We start from the raw sequence: 19988 nt of genomic DNA, 5'->3' as shown, positions 1-19988 counted from the left end.
TATAATAGAATAAGAACGACGCTCCGCTCTTGAAGTTGCATTTGTATATCAAACTGCCAGAGAAAATATGTATCAAATCAGACGTCGTTCAAGCCTTTTTGTTTGATCGACACGTAACTAGTGAATTATTCAAATTTAGCCTATTCTTAGCCATTTTTCTACCTGTGCATTTTTCACCTTTCAATGTAAATGCTTTATCGGGTAATGCTCGGGAACACAATCCAGTCTCATATGCATTATAAATGCTTCCCGAGTCAAATCCTTTTGCCATCATATCGATGGATGATGCACTAAAACCGTTGTAAATGAGTCTCGCTGCAATTTCTTCAGCTTTGCTCTTTATAAGTGTGCTTTAGCAGACTCATTAAAAACAAGTTCGTCGTATCTGCGGGATTCTCCTCTATACCTACAAGTGGTAGGACGGAAAGCTAAAAATAATGTTGTAGGCTGTCCGGTTGTGGGGAATTAAAATACCCTTTCGAGTGGAAAACAAGTGTCCGCGTCCTGTTATGAGAGGGTTGTCCGCTCAAGAGGGAGAAATTCTAAAAAACCTGAAGAATTTTTAGTACTGAAAAAATTGTCCGTTTATGGAGGTGACCGCTTAAGAGAAGTGTCCGTTAGGAAAGAGTACACTGTATAAGGTGGTGCAAAATTAATCATATGTCTATGTTTTTTGAATAACATTTTTACTAATAATAACAAAAAAAAAATATTTTGAGAGATGGAATCTTTATTTTGACCTCTACGGACTTCATTGCTTATCTGTTTCTATAGGGTCCGCCATAAAACGTTACGGAATTAAAAATGCTATAAAAAAGAAACTACTCAATATTTTTCCAAACTGTTTTTTTTTTTATTTTGAAGTACAATCCTTCCGGTTAATGATGGACACACAACTTCATTCATGTCGCTGCCTCGGCTACCATACCAAGGTCTTTACGCAAAATTCGTCTCAATGATGTCTCCGAAATGTCCAATTGTTGAGAACGACGGTGAACTGATGTTCCTGGTGATTCACGAAACTCTCAGCCACAGCAGCAATATTTTCGGGTGTACGCACGGTTTTTGGTCGGCCACGCGTTGGTTTGTCAATAAGCAACCCAGTTTCTCTTACTTTTTTCGCAAAGTAACGCACATACGCTTCATTCGGTGCTTTTCTTCTTCCCATTGCCGTACGTAATTTTCGTACACATTCTGCAACATTACCATGATTTTCAAAGTAATGTCGCAATATTTCCCAGCGTTCTTTGAGCGTATACACAACCATTTTCGTTTAGCGGAAGAATAAAACTAGTTTTCTGTCAAATCAGATGACAACTAAGTGTTACCGTTCTTCAAATAATACCTAGTTCAAATCCGTAACGATAGATGGCGGGCCCTGTATATCGAAGCTGTCTAGTTCGCAATAAATTTTGCGCCACCTTGTATGTCGTCGCTTATATGTAAATTATTAATTTTAAAATTAATTTTCAGTGCTTAATCAGACTTATTGAGTAATTTTAAATTAAAATTGAGGATATTTTTTCTCAGAGTCATAAAGCTTTCGGAACGATTATCGGTTTCAGTCGAGTGTTACATGAGTCATGCAACATGATGGGAAATCGATCTCAAAATTTAATGGATATTTACTCCACCCTAAGTACTTACTCTTGCCATAAATTTTGTGACAAATTTTACAATGCATACGGCGAGAACAAATTCTCCGAAAAAGATCCGTTATTTTTGCTTTTGTTGGTATCTATTCATAAATTTTACCCAGTTTCGTAGCAAATTTCGCTTGCTAATAATGGAGTGTGAAGCCAAGGAAAATCGCATTGCTGTGATTGCATTTCTTCAGTGAGGTAAAAGTGCAAGTGAGATTTACGAACTACTGAAAAAACTTTCTGTAATATTTCCAGAATTGTTGTTTATCGCACAATCAATCGACAAAATGACAGACAGCAAAAGAAGTTGTCGCGTGGTTCGAACCAGTGCAGCCATAAAAGCCATCGTTCGAGAAAGAATTCACAGAAATCTCACTATAAAGCAGAAAATCATGTCCAGGAAAATGAATGTGTCGACCAAATCCATGCCAAGACTAATTAGAGATGATCTAGCCTACCGCCGCTCAACTGATTATCTTTTGACAATGCACTTGAAGAAAGTTAGACTCGACATGAAAATATTATTTGCACTGGTGAGAAAATGTTCACTGTTTAAGAAGTTTTTAATAAGCAGTACGACGAAAACTATGATGAAACTTCTAACAATGCAAAAAATATTGTTCCCAGGGTCGGCGTAGCCGTCATCTAGCTTCTGTAATGGTTTGGAGGAGAGTGTTTTCTAAAGACGTTGCATCTCGTCATTTCTGCGAAAAAGGGGCAAAAGAGTAACAGGAGGATGTCTTAGAAGCGTAGTGAAGCAGTTAAGCAGTACTCTCTTCAATGGGAAGCGTATATTCTCTCAGAAAGATTCCGCTCCGGCCCATAAAGTTAAAATCACTCGGCAGTGGCTAAAAAATAATATTCCTGGGTTCATAGCCGCAGAAGATTAGACGTCTGGAACTACAGATCTGAATATATTGGACAAAAATTTGCGGTCATAGTTTGAGAACATGGCCTGTCGAAAACGTCACAGAAATTTGGAGAGTCTCAAACAATCTTTGGTTCCAGCAGCGCCGTCAATATCCGTGCGAGCTGCACTAGCTGAATGTCCTAATCTTTTGAGGACTTGTGTAAAAAAATTGGTGCCCATTCCGAACGAAAATTTAAAAATATGCTTTTTAATAAAATTAAATAAAACTAACTTCATTAAAAAAAATATTATAATTTCATATCCATAACGCACTTAACATAGACGTAACAGAACTTATGGCATGACTAATTATATCTGACGTAGTTCATCGTTAATTTCATTAAACTTTTTTCTACAAAGCACTTCCGTCTCATCAAATTAGCATGTCCACTTAAATACTTGTATATTTTATATTACAGGTACATATATTCATAAGCCCAATAAATACCTTGATTTTTTTACTTTCAATTACCGTTCTACACTCATTAAGCTTAACACGACAATCTATCAGAGGGTCGGTGTCAATGATACTCAAAGCTTTATTCACTTCTGCAGGGGAAAAATATTCTCACGATGTTCTCGCAAACAATTCTAACAACAATTTGATGGATCATTTCCAATGCTGAAATGACTAACAACTTCCACATCAGACAAACCTATAAATGCATATGAAATGGAAGGAGAAGTTAAAATACGTAAGCAGTTAATCGATAAAACCAAAAATGGTAATGAAAATTGCACGATCATGGCAACAACTCGCAAACCAAAATATGACTACACACATATGGTATAACTATATGCATGCACATTCATAGAAGAGCAGTGCATGTATACGAGCACACACCTTCCTTGGGACGGAGTACGAAGATCGATACCTAAGTATTCGAAAGAGAGAGCGTGTAATAGCAATCATACAACGGTGTATATGCATATAGGCACACTTATAGGTATGTATGCATATAGGTGCATGTACTTGTATATGTAAATACATAGTTACGCGCAGGTGAGCCATGGAAATTCACAACGAGTCTGGCATCATTAATCATTGGCCTGTTAAGCGATGAATTACGAAAAACTCTACTGATATACTTCTGCATAGGTTAGAAAAACAAAAAAAAAGAAGTGAAGTGTGCATGAAAGAGAACACAACAGTATTGCTTTAAACAAAAGCAGTCCCACTTACGGCCTCTACTTTTCGTCAAGCGTTAGCAAGTGGTGAATAGATGACGCAACTGGTATAAGTGAATATATCCGGGCAACGCTGGAATAGAGCTGCCTAAAGTTGTAATCTGACTTACACAATGCCCAGAACTGGTGCTATTTAAATCGTTTGTCATATAAGCAAATGCTTTCACGTGAAATTTGTTAAATCAACCAATACTTTGCATATTTTGTATAGAATTGCTGGCTCAACCCTTCAATCCGTTGAAGAAATTAAAGACTTAGGCGTTATTTTCGATTTTAAGCTGAATTTCACTAGCCACGTTAACCACGTCATAAGACGGTCATATTCGATCCTAGCATTTGTACGCCGAAATTGTACTGCATTTACTAACCCACACACTCTCAAAACATTGTATTTTGCTTTTGTTAGATTGAGATTAGAGTATGCCGCTATTACTTGGAGACCGTACCAAATACCTCTAACCGGATTGAGAGAGTTCAGAAAGTTTTTCTTCCTTTTGTGCAGACGATCTATTCTACATATAATGTTCATTTATTATTCGTATCATTATTGGAACTATTGATTGTCCTTCCCTTTTAGGTAAAATTCAATTTAATATTCCTAATAACAAACATGGCCAGTACAAAATCTTTAAAATTGGCTTCTCGAGAACCAATTACGGAGTGAATAACTCGGTTTCTAGAGCAAGTGCAGATTTAAATGTGTTTTTGAATTCTTCTGGTGCTGATTTTACAAGATTTTTTTTTCTTAGTAATTATTAAACTATTTTACAATAGCTTAACATATTCAGTAAGAATGTATCCATTCAAAGACAAATAAACAAAATAAAATAGAAATAAAAAAAAATAGCTTTGCTTGTAAAATTCTCGATAACTTTCTTATTGCTTTCGTATGAACATTTTTCGTCAAGTTATCCGAGCAGAGACGTGGAGATTAGAAGAGGCCCTTAATAAGGGGTTAGGGGTAGTCAGAATTTTCAAAAAATTTGATTTGTTTTACTTTTTTTTAAATATAATATCTTAAACATATTGTATAGAAATTTGAAGTGAATCCGACAAATACGTTTCGAGTTATTCAACAATTAACAAAGGGCGCTCGGGCGCTCCGCAGCGTTCGAGAGCAAGTAGGTGGATGCTGCACGTATGAAAGTGGCAGATAAGTCCGCTAACGATAATTCTCGAGAAGGTAGAATGGTAGTTACCTACGTAGCAGCAAATCGATATTTTGGAAGCTGCTATGTCGGCTGAAGAGCTGCTATATGGTCCAGGAATATATGACACAGTGTAAGTAAATAAATGATTCGTATAACTCTACATAAATCGATAGCAAAACTTTAAATGCGTTTTTCTCAAAACTTAGTTTTTCGAACCGCTTAATAGATTTCAATAAAATTTATACTGCTTTTGAAAAACATAAAAAACTCATTCCTGAACGAAGGATTTTTTTTTCAAAAATTTAGATTTTTTTTTAACAATTAATTGTCGGTTTTTTCTCGAAAATCTGAAAAATATTTCCTGAGACCGCCATATTGGTAGTTTTGAAAAAAAGCTTCGATCAGGCACAAGATTATCTATTCATAAAACTAATTTCTCTTGACCGATTGATTGTAGATGAATCTCCAAGGACTTGTGATGGTCACCGGGATGGACTACTGAAGAAACGGGCTCCACACAAACAGCGATAACTTTTACAATAATTAATTTTTTTTTTAAATTTAGCTAAAATCAAGTCGAAATATGATGTATTAGTGCTATTTTTTTATTTTTGTAAAATAAAGCAATTGACAGCAAAAAAAAAAAAATTATTGAAAATCATCATTTTTTCAGGTCTCCGACTACCCCATATTGTCTCTTATCTTTTCTCAATTAACTTAAGCAAACAAATGCATTTATTTAAAAAATTATGTCTTTAGAGAAAATCATTTCTTTTCTGGATTAAATATATTTCAGGTACACCTAGATTTTTAACTAATGAGTACGCATCAGTATGAAAATTTAAGAAGCGAGGATAGATTCTTTGTATATCGGTATCGCATCTCTAACATTCCTAACTGTATGAACAGCAGTAAATAAGTGTTTATACTTATTTTTCCCGTCACTGTGCACAAGGCTATGTTTTAATTGTATGCGCATACGTCATGAATTGCACGAAAAAAATAACATCCATTCAGAATTTCTCAATGGTGAAGATTAATGATCGCCACGGAACGATCGCTTTGCATTTTTGTTGCTGTCGTCGAAATTATTTGCTTCTTTCATTATATTATATGTGTGTATATATCCATTTGTATGAGTATATAATATTGTATAAAAGCGGTATATTGTTTTTCCTCTATCTGGATCCACATCGCGTTAGAGGCGTGGCAACAGGTGAAATGGTAAGTAGGGTATTGCAAACCGGGTTTATAAATTGTACCTATATAATTTTTTAAATGATATACATATTTTTATATTATTCTTGAACAAATGTACGGGTCGTTAGAAAAGTTCATGCAAATTAAAAAAAAAATATAATAACTTATTAAAATTATTTGGGGTAAAGCTTTTTTTAATTTTTTACATAGTCTCCTCTTAGGCGTCTACACTTCGTTCAACCCTGTTCTAGTTTGATGATCCCTTCCGAATAAAAGGATTTATCCTAGTCTGAAAAATAGCCATTCGTCTCTGTAATTACCTCCTCGTTTTAATAAAATCTTTTCGTGCCAGCCATTTCTTAAAATTGGGGAATAAATAAATAGTACATATACCTAGGGATTCGAGGGAGCTAAGTTTGGCAATAGGGGGGATGTGAAACACGTTTGAACCCTATTCCCATTATCACATTGCGTTGTCCCGATGGAAAAGGAAAATCACAAAGAAATAAACTAAGCTGGCTGAAACTTGGTGTGTGTTCTTGCAAGAAATGCTACTAACTAAATATAACCTCGATAAACGTCAGTAGTGTCATCTCCCTGACTTTGCACGGACTTTTCAAAGGACCCTCATTTTATTAGTTTGCAAGGAAAAAAGCCGATTTAAAATATAAAATTTATTAAGCATTATTAGAGACTCACAAAGACCCAGCAATGTTTTGTAATATAATACAAAGGTAATGATGAGAGTTGTTTATTGTATGAAAGAGCATGCAGGAATATCTTGTAAACATTATGAACATACAATTTTCTCTAAGTGAAATTTTTACATTTACAATATTTATATTTACAGAAACTAATATTTGTATGATAAATTGCTACTGGGTATAGGGTGCGTACGGTATTTGAGGACAAACTGAGCGTAAAACTAATTTTATTTAAAACAAAATTTAATTAATCTTTTTCAAGAATTTTCTAAACAACATTAACTTATTATATATCTATAAAATCATTCAATAAATGTCCATTAGCTGCAATAACAGCCTCGATCCGGGCCGAACAATTGCATGCCCGAGTCAAAAGATCCTTATTCATATTGACCCTAACGGTGCTGATTGTAGCCTTCAGAAAATAAATGGTTTTAAGAGGATGCTTATTGGTTTCACGCTCAACTACTTCACATACGTAGTGCTCCAGGAAATTAAAGGCTAGGAAGTTAAGCGCCCATAAGCTCGGTCCTATACGGTCATGGAAATTTTCAGCCATCCAGTATTGTGTCGCCATCGCTTTGTGTGAAGGAGCAGAGTCTTGCTGGAAAATGTATGGCCTATCACCGCGTACAATATCAATACAGAGCTACAATACTGTCTCAAGAATCTCGATATATGCAACAGAATTCACTTGAAATCTTCAAGTAAAGAAGTGTGGCAGCATGACATGTCCGATATCACTCACAACACCTAAAACCATAACAGTGGCTAGACACTTCGTGTGCGTGACAACAGAAACCTTCTGATCATTTCTGCGGTTGGTCTTTTCGTTCAGGTAATGGTTTCGAACGAGTTTCATCACATAACTCATTATTCTCGTGTTTACTGTCTTCTGCGTATAACGGACAACTAGATGGGTAAGACCATCAGAAACATTAAGCTACATCGAAAAGGCACTCATTGATTCTGAAGGGTCTTCGGCAATGATCGCTTGCACTTTTTGAATAAATTCTGCAGATCGGATAGTGACAGAACGATCCTGATGTTTTGTTTTTGGGCTTTGGGGGGTTTGCAACAGTTTCTGCATCGTCGCCTGATGCTTCCAATTCCTTATGCACGAATGAGCGGGCGTGCTTAGGGAAAAATGCTGAATATCCCATTAAAAAGAAAATGTTTAAATTAGCGCGATTTTTGAGCGAGCTAAAATTTACAATTTATTGTACTAAAATGGAATATAAAACTGAATATATAACTTCACACCCTAATGTTTTCTTAAGATTTTGATAAAAAAACATAAAAAAATGTATGACATTACATTTTTATGGACTTTGTATGAATTATATTTGTATTAAAAAAAGTTAAGAAAAAAATGAGTACGAAAAATATTGCGAATATTGTGAAAAGATGAAGTGATTAAGTATATATTTTTTAAGCATTGTAAAACTTACTGTACATATTTGAAAACTCTTAGTGCATTTCTTCAATGGAAAAGTTTTCGCAACTCGTACATAGTATTTGAAGACATAACACTGTAGTATTTTTCTTCTTCGATACTGACAACGCGGCTGTCCAAGCTATCTTAAGCTCGTTGATACCAATTAAGGGGTCTGCTGCATAACATACATTCCATCACTAACTTGAAAAGGTCAATAAATCTACCTATGTGAATCATATAGTATATTTCAGGCTCTTCCGCTGCTCCTGAATATTTTGCAATCAACCTATAGTAATATGGCTTGCAGGTCGCAGATACTTCACAGGAAACTGCAAAGCTGATAAACCCACTCGACACCCTTGAAATGCTAAAAAGTGCCGATGCCTTAAACTATCTGTGATCTGCTCATGATCTCAAGTGAGCCCACCAAGAGTTAGGAATCAGAACCAGTAAAGGGAGCTTCTGAGGCTAACAAAGCCGCAATTCGCGCTAGTGGTGGTTACTTAAGGGGTCCCGGTGGTCTAGAGCTCGAAAATTTAGGGTATTTTCATGATTTGTTTACAATAAAAAAACGAAAAATGATATTTACATTTTTTATGCTTTTTATTTAACTGCTTTCACATACAAAAATGAAAAAACATTTTTTTTTTTTTTAATTTTAATAATTTTAAAATGGCGCTGAAGTTGACCATACCGAAAAATTGGACGTGGACGATGCTGTCCATTTTGGCTCTTCTATTTATCTGAAACTCAAAACCCAACAAAATTATTAATCAGTATGATTGTAGCTATGTCCCATACTAGAATAATAAAAAAAATTGAAAAAAATGGCGCCGTTTTTAATTTTACACTCTAAAAATCGGGGTTTTTCGAGTTTTTCAACCAAAAAAATACGAAATAATTGAAATAATAATATGAGTCTAGTACGAGCGATAGCCATTAGCGTTGTGAACAAAGTATTTAAATTTCAGACGATTCTGTCGAATATTTTATTTTTTTTGACAACACCAGGCCGAAAAAAGTAGTTTTGAGATAATTGAGTTTAAAGTTTGGAGAGTGGCCGCGTGGCCGCGTGGCGAATCCGACTCTACCTGCTAAAGCGGCTGTAGAATCGAAAATACTGGGAATATATTTCAAAAAATTGTGCAGTATATTCTTCAAAGCTTATATATATATATATAGATAATTGCGCGTTCTCCCTTTTTGGGTGTTTGACCGAGCTCCTCCTCCCATTTGTGGCGTGCGTCGTATTGTTCCACAAATGGAGAGACCTACAGTTTCAAGCCGACTTCGAACGGTAGATATTTTTTATGAGGAGCTTTTTCATGGCAAAAATACACTCGGAGGTTTGCCATTGCCTGCCGAGGCTACGGCTACGGCGGCCGCCCTGCTTAAAAGCCTATACTTTCGAAATATCGAAAAACAAAAACTCGATTTTTTTTCTTGACGGGTCCCCTTAAGTGTAAAACTGTCTGTTGTGAACTCATGCAGTGACACTAAATTTAACATGGAGGTCCTTCAGCAATAACTGCATGGAGGTTAGTAAAGTGAAATCATAGCTGCGGCAACTCCTCACACTAAGATTTGGAAAATTTAGCTCTAACTTTCGTCAGCCGCCTTATAAACAGCAAGTTGGGATATTAAAAAAAAAAAAAAAAAAAAAAAAAAAAATAATAATAATAATTATTGGCGCGTACACTTCTGTTAGGTGTTTGGCCGAGCTCCTCCTCCTATTTGTGGTGTGCGTCTTGATGTTGTTCCACAAATGGAGGGACCTACAGTTTCAAGCCGACTTCGAACGGTAGATATTTTTTATGAGGAGCTTTTTCATGGCAAAAATATACTCGGAGGTTTGCCATTGCCTGCCGAGGGGCGACCGCTATTAGAAAAATGTTTTTATTAATTTTGCTTTCATCGAGATTCGGACCAACGACCTCTCTGTGAATTCCGAATGGTAATCACGCACCAACCCATTCGTCTACGGCGGCCGCGAAGTTGGGATATTTAGCCTCTGCAAAACTTTATTGTACACTTTATTATATTATATAGCAGCACAGTAGTTTGCCATAATTCTTAACATTTCCTATTCCAGCATATCCTCCGTCTCCTCTCTTTAATTGTAACAGCATTAAAATGGATGTCTTTACAGAATTGTCTAAAGCTGTTTAATCTAACCGAACTGCATTCGGGTATCTTTTTTTTGCCATGTCGAGAAAGAAGAAAAAATGGTCGGCAATGTTATTGAGTCATTCACCATTACAACTGGAACTAATTCCTTCAATATTAGGTTAAAGAAATCATATGGTCTGAAACCACATTTGACAACAAGCGGCTCAATCCTTAGATATTTTCCTGATAGACTGGCAGTACTGCTCAATTTTGTACAAAACCGAGCAAGCTCTGGCATAAGGACACTTCTTGCTGCACTTTGATACTTTAATGGGATAAAAATATATATACAAAAATGAGCAAAATTAGTAATCTTCATTGTGCTATTGAATAACTTTTTTACTAATTAAAAAAATATTTTGAGTGATTGAAATTTCTATTTTGACCTTTACGCACTCCATTGCTGGTCTCTTCGTATGGTGTAACTGTTCGCAAGTGTCAAATATGATTTACGTACAACACTATTTGCAAAAATTATGAATCTTCTATCAGGGTTATTAATTTTGCGCCACAGGCTACAGCAGAACTGCGTAAAAGCTATGAGAAAAATTGAAATCCAACAGTTTTAAAAATCATGCCCTAGTTAAGCGGTCATTTTTGGGTTGACTCAGCTTAACAAATTGCTGATTCTTGAAAAGCAATTTCTTTTGTTTCTTGCCTCAATATTTACTCTTATATGTATGTATTCTAATTTCCTAATATTACAGTTCAAATACCAAGTATCTCAAACACAATTTTTGTGCTTCAACCAAAAGAATGACAGGCGTTAAAACCATGAATATTGCCTAAAGAATTGTTTCACACATCGCACATACCTTTAAAATCATACCAGATTCATCGAATGCTTCATTACGCTGACGTAAATCCTTATGTGCCTAACAAAAGCATTAGCAATTTATTTCATATGCCTCTTCTAGCCCTTTCTTTGATTTTTTTCCAAAGAAAATATTCCAAGCAGTGCGTGTATGCTTTTGCGCGCGGGTTAAAAAAGAATAGCAGGAGTTTTCATGTTCAACACAAACTGGTAATTAGCAGAATAATACAAAAGCACATAAAACAAAAAATTTGATAATTGAAAATATACATTTGCATATGCATAAATGTATGTTAGTGCAATGAGCATACACACACACACACACACAACACACATAACTGGTCATAAGTGCAAATGCGTAAAATTGTTGAAGCAAATTAGTTATTTTATGAGTTTGCTTTATGGCGAGTACGTATACGCAGTGGTGTACGTTATTACCGTATATAATATAATTGCACATACTTGTACTCATGCGTATAAATATATTGAAGCACAAAAATGAAAGAGTTGTTTTTTTTTGCAGATGAGCAAAATACCGTTAAGGGTTGAAAGTGAATATGCTTGTTTCGCATATTCGCTTAAAAGGATTTGTGTTAAGTATACAAAAAATATTTTTTACGAAAGATTGTAATGTGCGACTTTTCAGTGTCAGAATTACTACTCACCCTCCTGTTGAAGGCATTCATGGCATTTCCCATGGGTGCCATTATCATGAAATTCATGCAAATGATGCTTTTAGTCGCAATAATTAGTGAAATTTAAATTAGTTGACGTTGGATTTTCAGAGGAAAAAAATTATAAAAATGTATGCGTGAAGGTATTTGTGAATATTCGTACACATAAAATTTAAATACGGCACATTGTGGGGGAAAAAAATTGTAGAAAAGTTCGCACTCATGACAGTTTCATTAATGTAGTGCATACTAACACATACATAATTAGTATTACTCTACATATTTTTATGGATTATTTAAACACATTTAAATTTCAAAACGACAGTGATAGTTTTTATTACACATTATTTTATTATAACGCGCGAATATTTGCAAATATTACATTTTCATATTTATTGTGACGCAGATTATAGATTTTTTTGAGATCTTGGGAAATATATTCATCGCCTTATTTGGTTCAAACCCACTTATTTACTGGGTTGCCCATATTCCACGGACCCATGTGTTTTTTTTTTTAATCAAAGAAACACACAATTTTTTTGATATTGACGATAATAATCATTTTATTTAGTTCAAGTAGATTTGTTAACATCACTTTTTGAATATGATATCTCTCAAATGGCCGCCTTGAGCCTGTACGGCATATTGTGCCCGTTTTACAGCATTTTCCATAGTTTTAGCTAACATTTCGGCTGGAATAGCGGCTATTTCCTCACGGATGTCGTTCTTGAGCTCTGCTATGGTCTTTGGCTCATTAATATAAACCTTTGATTTTAAATATCCCCACAAGAAGAAGTCAGGTGGCGTTAAATCGGGCGAACGCGGTGGCCAGTCAAAATCGCCATTTTTCGATATCAAACGACGAGGAAACAATTTCTTCAAAAAATCGATTGTGGTGGAGCGCCGTCTTGTTGAAACCAGAACTGCCTCATACGCTTTCGACGAATGATTGGCATCACAATTTTCTTCTTTTCTTCTACTTCTTTTCTTCTTTTCACAATTGACTTCTTTTGTTGAATGTAAATTTCAACAATTTGGGAGCGCTTGCGTGGCGTGTACTGTTCCATTGTAAAAATCTGCTTGGACTGACGCTTCCAACACGGTATGTCATTAAGCGATCTGACGTCTCTGTCAAAAGATACAGGGATGCCAGATGGGTCCATCGAATATGGGCAACCCGTAGTTTTTAAAAATTTCTTTGTAGAATATTTATATTTTGAATGTGGTTACTAAATGTAAATCGAGCATGTTGCAACTCTTTCTGTTACAACACAAGAGTAGTTTTTAAGAATTTCTTTCACTTATGCACAATCACCTGCATTTAAAATTTTAAAAGTTGAGTCAAGAAGCATCGAGAAATTTGGTAACTCCTAAAATATATACTTAGCTGAAAAGCCCATTGTATTTAAAGCGCTGATAAGTGAAAGGATAGATAGTCAAGGAGGAAAGGAGAGAAGTAACAGAAAGAAAAAGATAAAATAGAGAAATAGAGGTAGCTAATGAGAGAGGCGGTCGCCGTGGCCGAATGGGTTGGTGCGCGACTACCATTCGGAATTCACAGAGAGAACGTCGGTTCGAATCTCGATGAAAACACCAAAATTAAGAAAAACATTTTTCTAATAGCGGTCGCCCCTCGGCAGGCAATGGCAAACCTCCGAGTGTATTTCTGTCATGAAAAAGCTCCTCACAAAAAATATTTGCCGTTCGGAGTCGGCTTGAAACTGTAGGTCCCTCCATTTGTGTAACAACATCAAGGCGCACACCACAAATAGGAGGAGGAGCTCGGGCAAACACCCAAAAAGTGTGTACGCGCCAATTATTTATATATATGAGAGAATTTTCCTGATTCTTTGGTAAATCTGAAAGTATCCTCGAGTTTAAGAGAAATAATTTTACTCGTTCTCGATCAGAACACAAAATTCGCAGCCTTGCTCTAGTAAAAGGGGAACACACACAAAGAAAATGGTCACTGGTAAGCGCTTTCTCTAAGCAAGACAGGCAAATTGGGTCCTCAATTTAAGATTTAGAATAAATTTCGACAGTTTTCTGTTCGAGTTATATTCTGGTCGTGCTTTATTCCGTTCGGGCTTGCCACAAAATACTTTGCAGTTCTGCAGCGTTCTAGACCGAACCATCGTTGTTTATGTAAATTCCATACATAATCGCTGATTCACTTCATGATTCCTACAGAACTGATTCTAATTATTGGCTCTGGTCCCCGTGCGGCAACCGCTGATCCAAGGTGGCGAATTCATCGGCAATTTCATTTCCATGAACACCGCGGAATCCTCAAACCCATACAAGTACAAGCTTATTGCGTCTTGCAACAGAATCAAGCTTCTTTTTACTCTCTTGCACAATATTTGAGGTTTGCTTTGCGTTAATGATACTTTAATGTTTACTTTTTACTATCGCTTAAGTACCATCCGCCTCCAGAACCTATTTCGCAACTTGCATAATAAAGACTCTTTCAAAGGCACACATAGATGTCGGTAGGAAGTAAATACCTATTTAGTATCTTCAATAGAGATGTAGAATGTAAGTACACTAATGGCAAACACAGGTGGGCCAACACAGAGCAAAATAAGGCTAATTATGGCGGCTACAAACTCAATTCTCCTGTACGGCAGCGAAGTATGGGGAATTGTGTTAAACTATAAAGCGAAGCGCAAAGCATTTGAGACTGTGCCATGAACTGCGGCACTCAGACGTGCCTAAGCCTATCGCACTGTCTCTGGCGCTGCAGTCTTTCTCACCAGCGGGGAGTAACCCGTCGACGAAATGGTCCGGGAACGAATGGATGCGTGAGACTACAAGAAGAACACGTCATCACTAGCTTCTGGGAACGGATATACCAAACCATGCTGCTGTGGCAAAGTCGATGGGACACTGAACCGGGTGACAGATGGACGGCGAAACTCATGCCATCAATTGGTAAATGAGTCCAAAGGAACTTCGGAGAAAAAGTGCATCGGAAAAAGTGCATGTACTGTGAAGAGCCGAGCGATGACGCTAAACACATGTTTTTTAGTTGCAAAAGATGACTCGCGGAACGAGATACTCTGAGGAAGCAGATTGGCGACACCGTACCGAGCAACATAATCAGCAAAATGCTCGAACACGAGTACAATTGGAACGCGGTACAGAAATGCAACGAGAATGTACTACGAAAAGATTGACCTCGACACAGTGCAACAAAGCGACGCCGCACAGATAGAGACACAAGAAGACGAGCCCATAGCACGAAAGGTGGCAAGAAATGTGGTGGATCTAGACATGGGTGAATAGAATTGGCCCTTTACGGACGCCGTTCTATTCGCCTGGAACCAGTAACACGCAGTGGATAAAGCTCCTGACATGCCAAAACACTGACATTCGGACAGCAACGGGTTGCCTCCTGATGTCCCCAATACAATACTTTCATGACGAGGCCCATATGTTACCTGTGAGGGAGCATAACAAACTGCTCCGCAAGCAGTTCCTGTTAGGGTGCTACCGTAGGTTTCACCCTTGCATACACCTGTTTGAGCCAGAGCCGCCTCCCAGGCACGTCAGGAGACACCAACTAAGCTACGCCGACGAGATCCAGGACAAAACTAACAGACATCTACTGGACCAGAAAGTGTTTAGACAGACATTAAATAATATTCACCGATAGACTGTTACCACCTTCATAAGCTCCCGTCCACAGAATGCCGTAATCGGAGTCCAACCACCACCTATAGCAGATGAAGAGCTCCAGCTTTCCCGTGAGACCCGCGTAGCACTGACACAATTACGTTCTGGATACTGTAGCAGGTTAAACTCCTACTTATCCAGAATTGATCTCGACAGACCAAACACATGTCCGGCATGTGAAGGCACCCCGCATGGTACTAACCACCTTTCCACATGCCCTTTGAAACCGACTCAGCTAACACTCCTCTCCTTGTGGACCCAACCTGTCAACCTGTCGAAACAGAATGTTTTCTCGGCCTACCTTTAGATGAGCCAGACGAAGACGACCGGTGATATACCCTACACTAACGGGGCTTCTATTACTTCTACAACAACAACAACGCAGTACACGCGGGTCCCTGCCTCACCCGCCGAAACACAAAAAAAAACATATTTTTAAATAAGCCCAATAGCGGCAATAGGTTGGTACACGACTACCATTTGCCATTCATACCACCATCTGTCTTTGCTATTAGACTATTCGACTAAGAATTTGTGTCTTAACATAAAAATGGGCAATAGGTTTAAGATTAAAGGCGAATCATTCTTCACCAAGCCAATTCCAGCACGTATCGGCTCACACAAGAGAATTTTTGAGCACTAAAAATATCGAATCAAATGGTCATACGTCTTGTATTTTAAATTCTTAGGAGAACATTTTGAAGAACAACTAAACCATTTTCACTTTTTTACTATGCATTTTTTTATTATTCTAGATAATATATAAAAGGCCATTCCCGTATTTGTTCTTATTTTTCACGCTTTCTTTTTAAAGGTATGTCTTGATTTATTTCCAATCCGAAAGATTTTCGTACTAAGATTTCCATTTAATGATAAAAAAGGAAGTCTATTTCCCTGTTATATGACTTCTACGTGCATATATTAATTAGTATACGAGAAATCAGTCTGAATTATTTTCATTAGAATAGCTTAAGTTATACAAACTGCTCTTAGAAGGAGTTCACTCAGTGCTCACAGACGCCCATTGTAGTACTAAGAAAGGGAGTAGGTATGCTACTACATCACATCAATTCCAAATATTTCCACTCCGAGTAATGGTTATGGTTAACCACAAAAATATTGCCAATCAATAAATATACAAAGTTATGTACTTTAAATGCATTTATTTCAGTCATCCATGTTGATAATCGATAAATAATTGATAGTTGCATGTCATGCAGATAACAAAAACAAAAGCAAATTAAATGAAAAAAGAGTGAAAAATTAATTTTATTGTTTAAGTTTTCTGGCAACAGCGTACGCATACATGTAAATAGATATAATATATATATGTGTATGGCTTTTTCTACAGATATCACATAGGGTTGTGTATAAATGCCCACACAGCCTCACATATGTGCTTAAATATACTTATATATTCGTATACACTGCGAAACATGCAACTTGTCTCGATGTATCCGGGATCAGTCACTAAGTGACATGCGACTACTACCGCTTTTGATCTCTTTACGTTTATGAAATGAACTGTTCCGTTTTGTGTGATCATCTCCTATGAAGAGGCTGACTCCACGCTTTTATACCCGAATGGGCGTAAAGAGAAACTAGTCGTTAGAGAAATTCGGCTTACTAATATTTTGCCAACGCAACAGCTGATGGGCTTAAGCAATGATGCACCACAACTGGAGTCCGGAATTCAAATCTTGGCACAGGTAAGCAAAATTACTTATTAGTTTTTCGGTTCTAATTGCTTTGCAAATTTTAATATTTATATATTTTTATATATTTCATCCGTTGAAGCGACGCTTGGGGTGTTTGAGAGAAAGATTCTGCGTGAGGTTTTTGGACCTTTGCACGTAGGCAATGGCGAATATCACAGGCGATGGAACGCTGAGCTGTATGACCTTTACGATGACATAAACATAGCGCAGCGAATAAAGATCTAGCGGCTACGTTGGTTGGGTCATGTCGTCCGAAGTATTCGATGCGGTATCAGTTGGTGGTAGCAGAGGAGGAGGAAGGCCTCCTTTGTGTTGAAAAGATCAGGTGGAGAAGGACTTGGCTTCACTTGGTGTGCCCAACTCGCACTGGTTAGCACGAGAAAGAAACGACTGGCGCGCTTTGTTAAACTCGACCAAAATCGCGTAAGCGATTATAGCACCAATTAAGAAGAAGAAGAAGAATTTTATGTGTATAGGATTGGGGAATAAGTGCAAAGCGTTTTACAACGATTTGCTTGCTGCTTGGCAAAGGGCAAGTATTCATTCGTTACAACTCTTTCTCCTCTACAAAATTGGGCTAATTGTATTTTTGAGTTATTAAATTTTTTATTAACTGCGATGCTTAGAAATGGAATGTCCAGGATGCAAAAATCAACATTACCAACACCTGCTCGTCTTTGCTTTTTATAGAGGTCAAAAAGCTGCCGAAGCGGCCCGGAACGTTTGCGACGTATATGGAGAAGATGGCATAGGCGAGTCACGGAAATGATTTGCAAAGTTAAAAAATGGACACTTTGACGTCGGTGACCCGTCCCGCAGCGGAAGGCCTTCTGAATTCGATGTAAAACGTCTCAAATCCCTTTTGAACGGTCTCCAAACCAGTCGTTAATTGGCTGGAAAATTAACTGCGATCATAAAGCGATTTTCAATCATTTTCATTCAATGGAATTTAATGAAGAATTGGTAGCCTGGGAGCCTCACGAGCTCAACGAAAAAGACAAAGAAAGTAGCCTTCAAATTGCTTCTCAGCATCTCGCCCGCCATCGGGGAACATACGGTCATAAACAGCGCTTTTTGTACCGAATCGTCAGGGGAAATAAGAAATGGTGAGTATACATCAATATGAAGCAAAAAAAGAAGTGGATGGCTCCAGGGGATACGCCAAAGCTGAAAGTTAAGCCAGAACTTCATCAAAAGAAGATCATGATATGAGTTTGGTGAGACTGGGAGGGACAAGGAGCTCTACGTTGCCCACCTACATAGCGTGAATGAGGCTATTCGACTGAAAAGACCTGGTCGACATGGTCTAACCATACTCCTTCACGACTACGCCAGGCCCCATGTTGCACAAGTCGTCAAAGCCGCACTTCAGGAGTTCGAATGGGAGGTCCTTCAGAATCCGCCGTATTCTCTGGCTTTGCAACTACCGATTACCATATTTTCCGCTCCCTGTCAAACCATATGAAGAGTGTTACCTTCCATAACAAAGAGGTCCTTAAAAACTGGCATTAACAAATGGGTCGAGAGGTGGGAAATGGTTGTAAACAGCAACGGTGAATATATAATTAATTAACTTATAGATATAATTATGGTTTTTTGTTTAAGTAAAAGTCTTAGGTAAAAACGCTACGAACTTATTCCCCAGCCAAATATAATATTTAAGTTTTCTTTTATTGCGTTGGAGTGGTTATTTGCATCTACTTCTCAGCTTTATTATTTCAAACTACGTAGGAATTTCAAATTGTCGAATTATTACTCAATTATCATCCAAAGCGACTAATCCCGTAATACACTCTTTCGAGATTGGTGGCACCATTTTGTGCAGGCTATTCATGTGTATGCAAAATACACACATACCTGTATATATTTAGTAATATCTTCATAGGTAGATATGAAATTGTAGATTAATAAAAGCTTAAACCGCAAAATGAGGGCGTACAACACTTGACAACAAAAAAGTATAAAGAAAGCAAATAGGGAAGCACTAAATTCGGTTCGGACTTAGGTTTACATGCACGCGCATATTTTAGTAAAATTTTATTCGAACGGCGAGGACCGAACTTTATAGTATGTCGGATAAAACTTTATAGAAGACGAGCGTTAGACCAGTCGAAACACTGAAAACACCGAAACCGCGCGCAGACTTTACCAAAACTCAGCAAATGGCAACAAATGTTGCAAAGAGCGCACTAAGGTCTATAGCTGTATTTCACCGGATTGATGGAAAAACAAATATGAAATTATACTAAAGTCCGGATGCAATTTTGTCGATTGCTGATATAGTCCATTGTTCGAGAATACGAGCAAGCGGATAAAGGGAGAATGTTCCTGGGATACTCAACAGCAGAATGTCCCCGACGCACAGTGGTCGAGCCTCTACTGCTAAGCTTATTGCAACGGCGAGCTCCAACCTTTGTATATATTATAGGCAGGAACGCGAAATGCATCCAAGGTTGTATCACTCGTCTCGAAGATATGTTCACGGTTTTAGCAACATACGATGTTTGGTTTGTTTGTGAGAGGCATAAATAGGACAAGTGGTTCGCGTGTTCGGTGTATTAAGTGGAATTAAATGCTCAAAAACATTTAAAGTGTTGACAGTGGCAGTACTCTGAGTCAAAAAATGTTTACAAATGGTACAAGCTTTTTACAGAAGGTCGAGAAGATGTGAATGACGACGCTCGCTCTGGACGCCCCAGCA

The sequence above is a fragment of the Anastrepha obliqua genome, chromosome 3 (assembly GCF_027943255.1).
Source record: "Anastrepha obliqua isolate idAnaObli1 chromosome 3, idAnaObli1_1.0, whole genome shotgun sequence".
NCBI classification, from domain to species: domain Eukaryota; kingdom Metazoa; phylum Arthropoda; class Insecta; order Diptera; family Tephritidae; genus Anastrepha; species Anastrepha obliqua.
Note: the sequence above shows the minus strand (reverse complement) of the source record.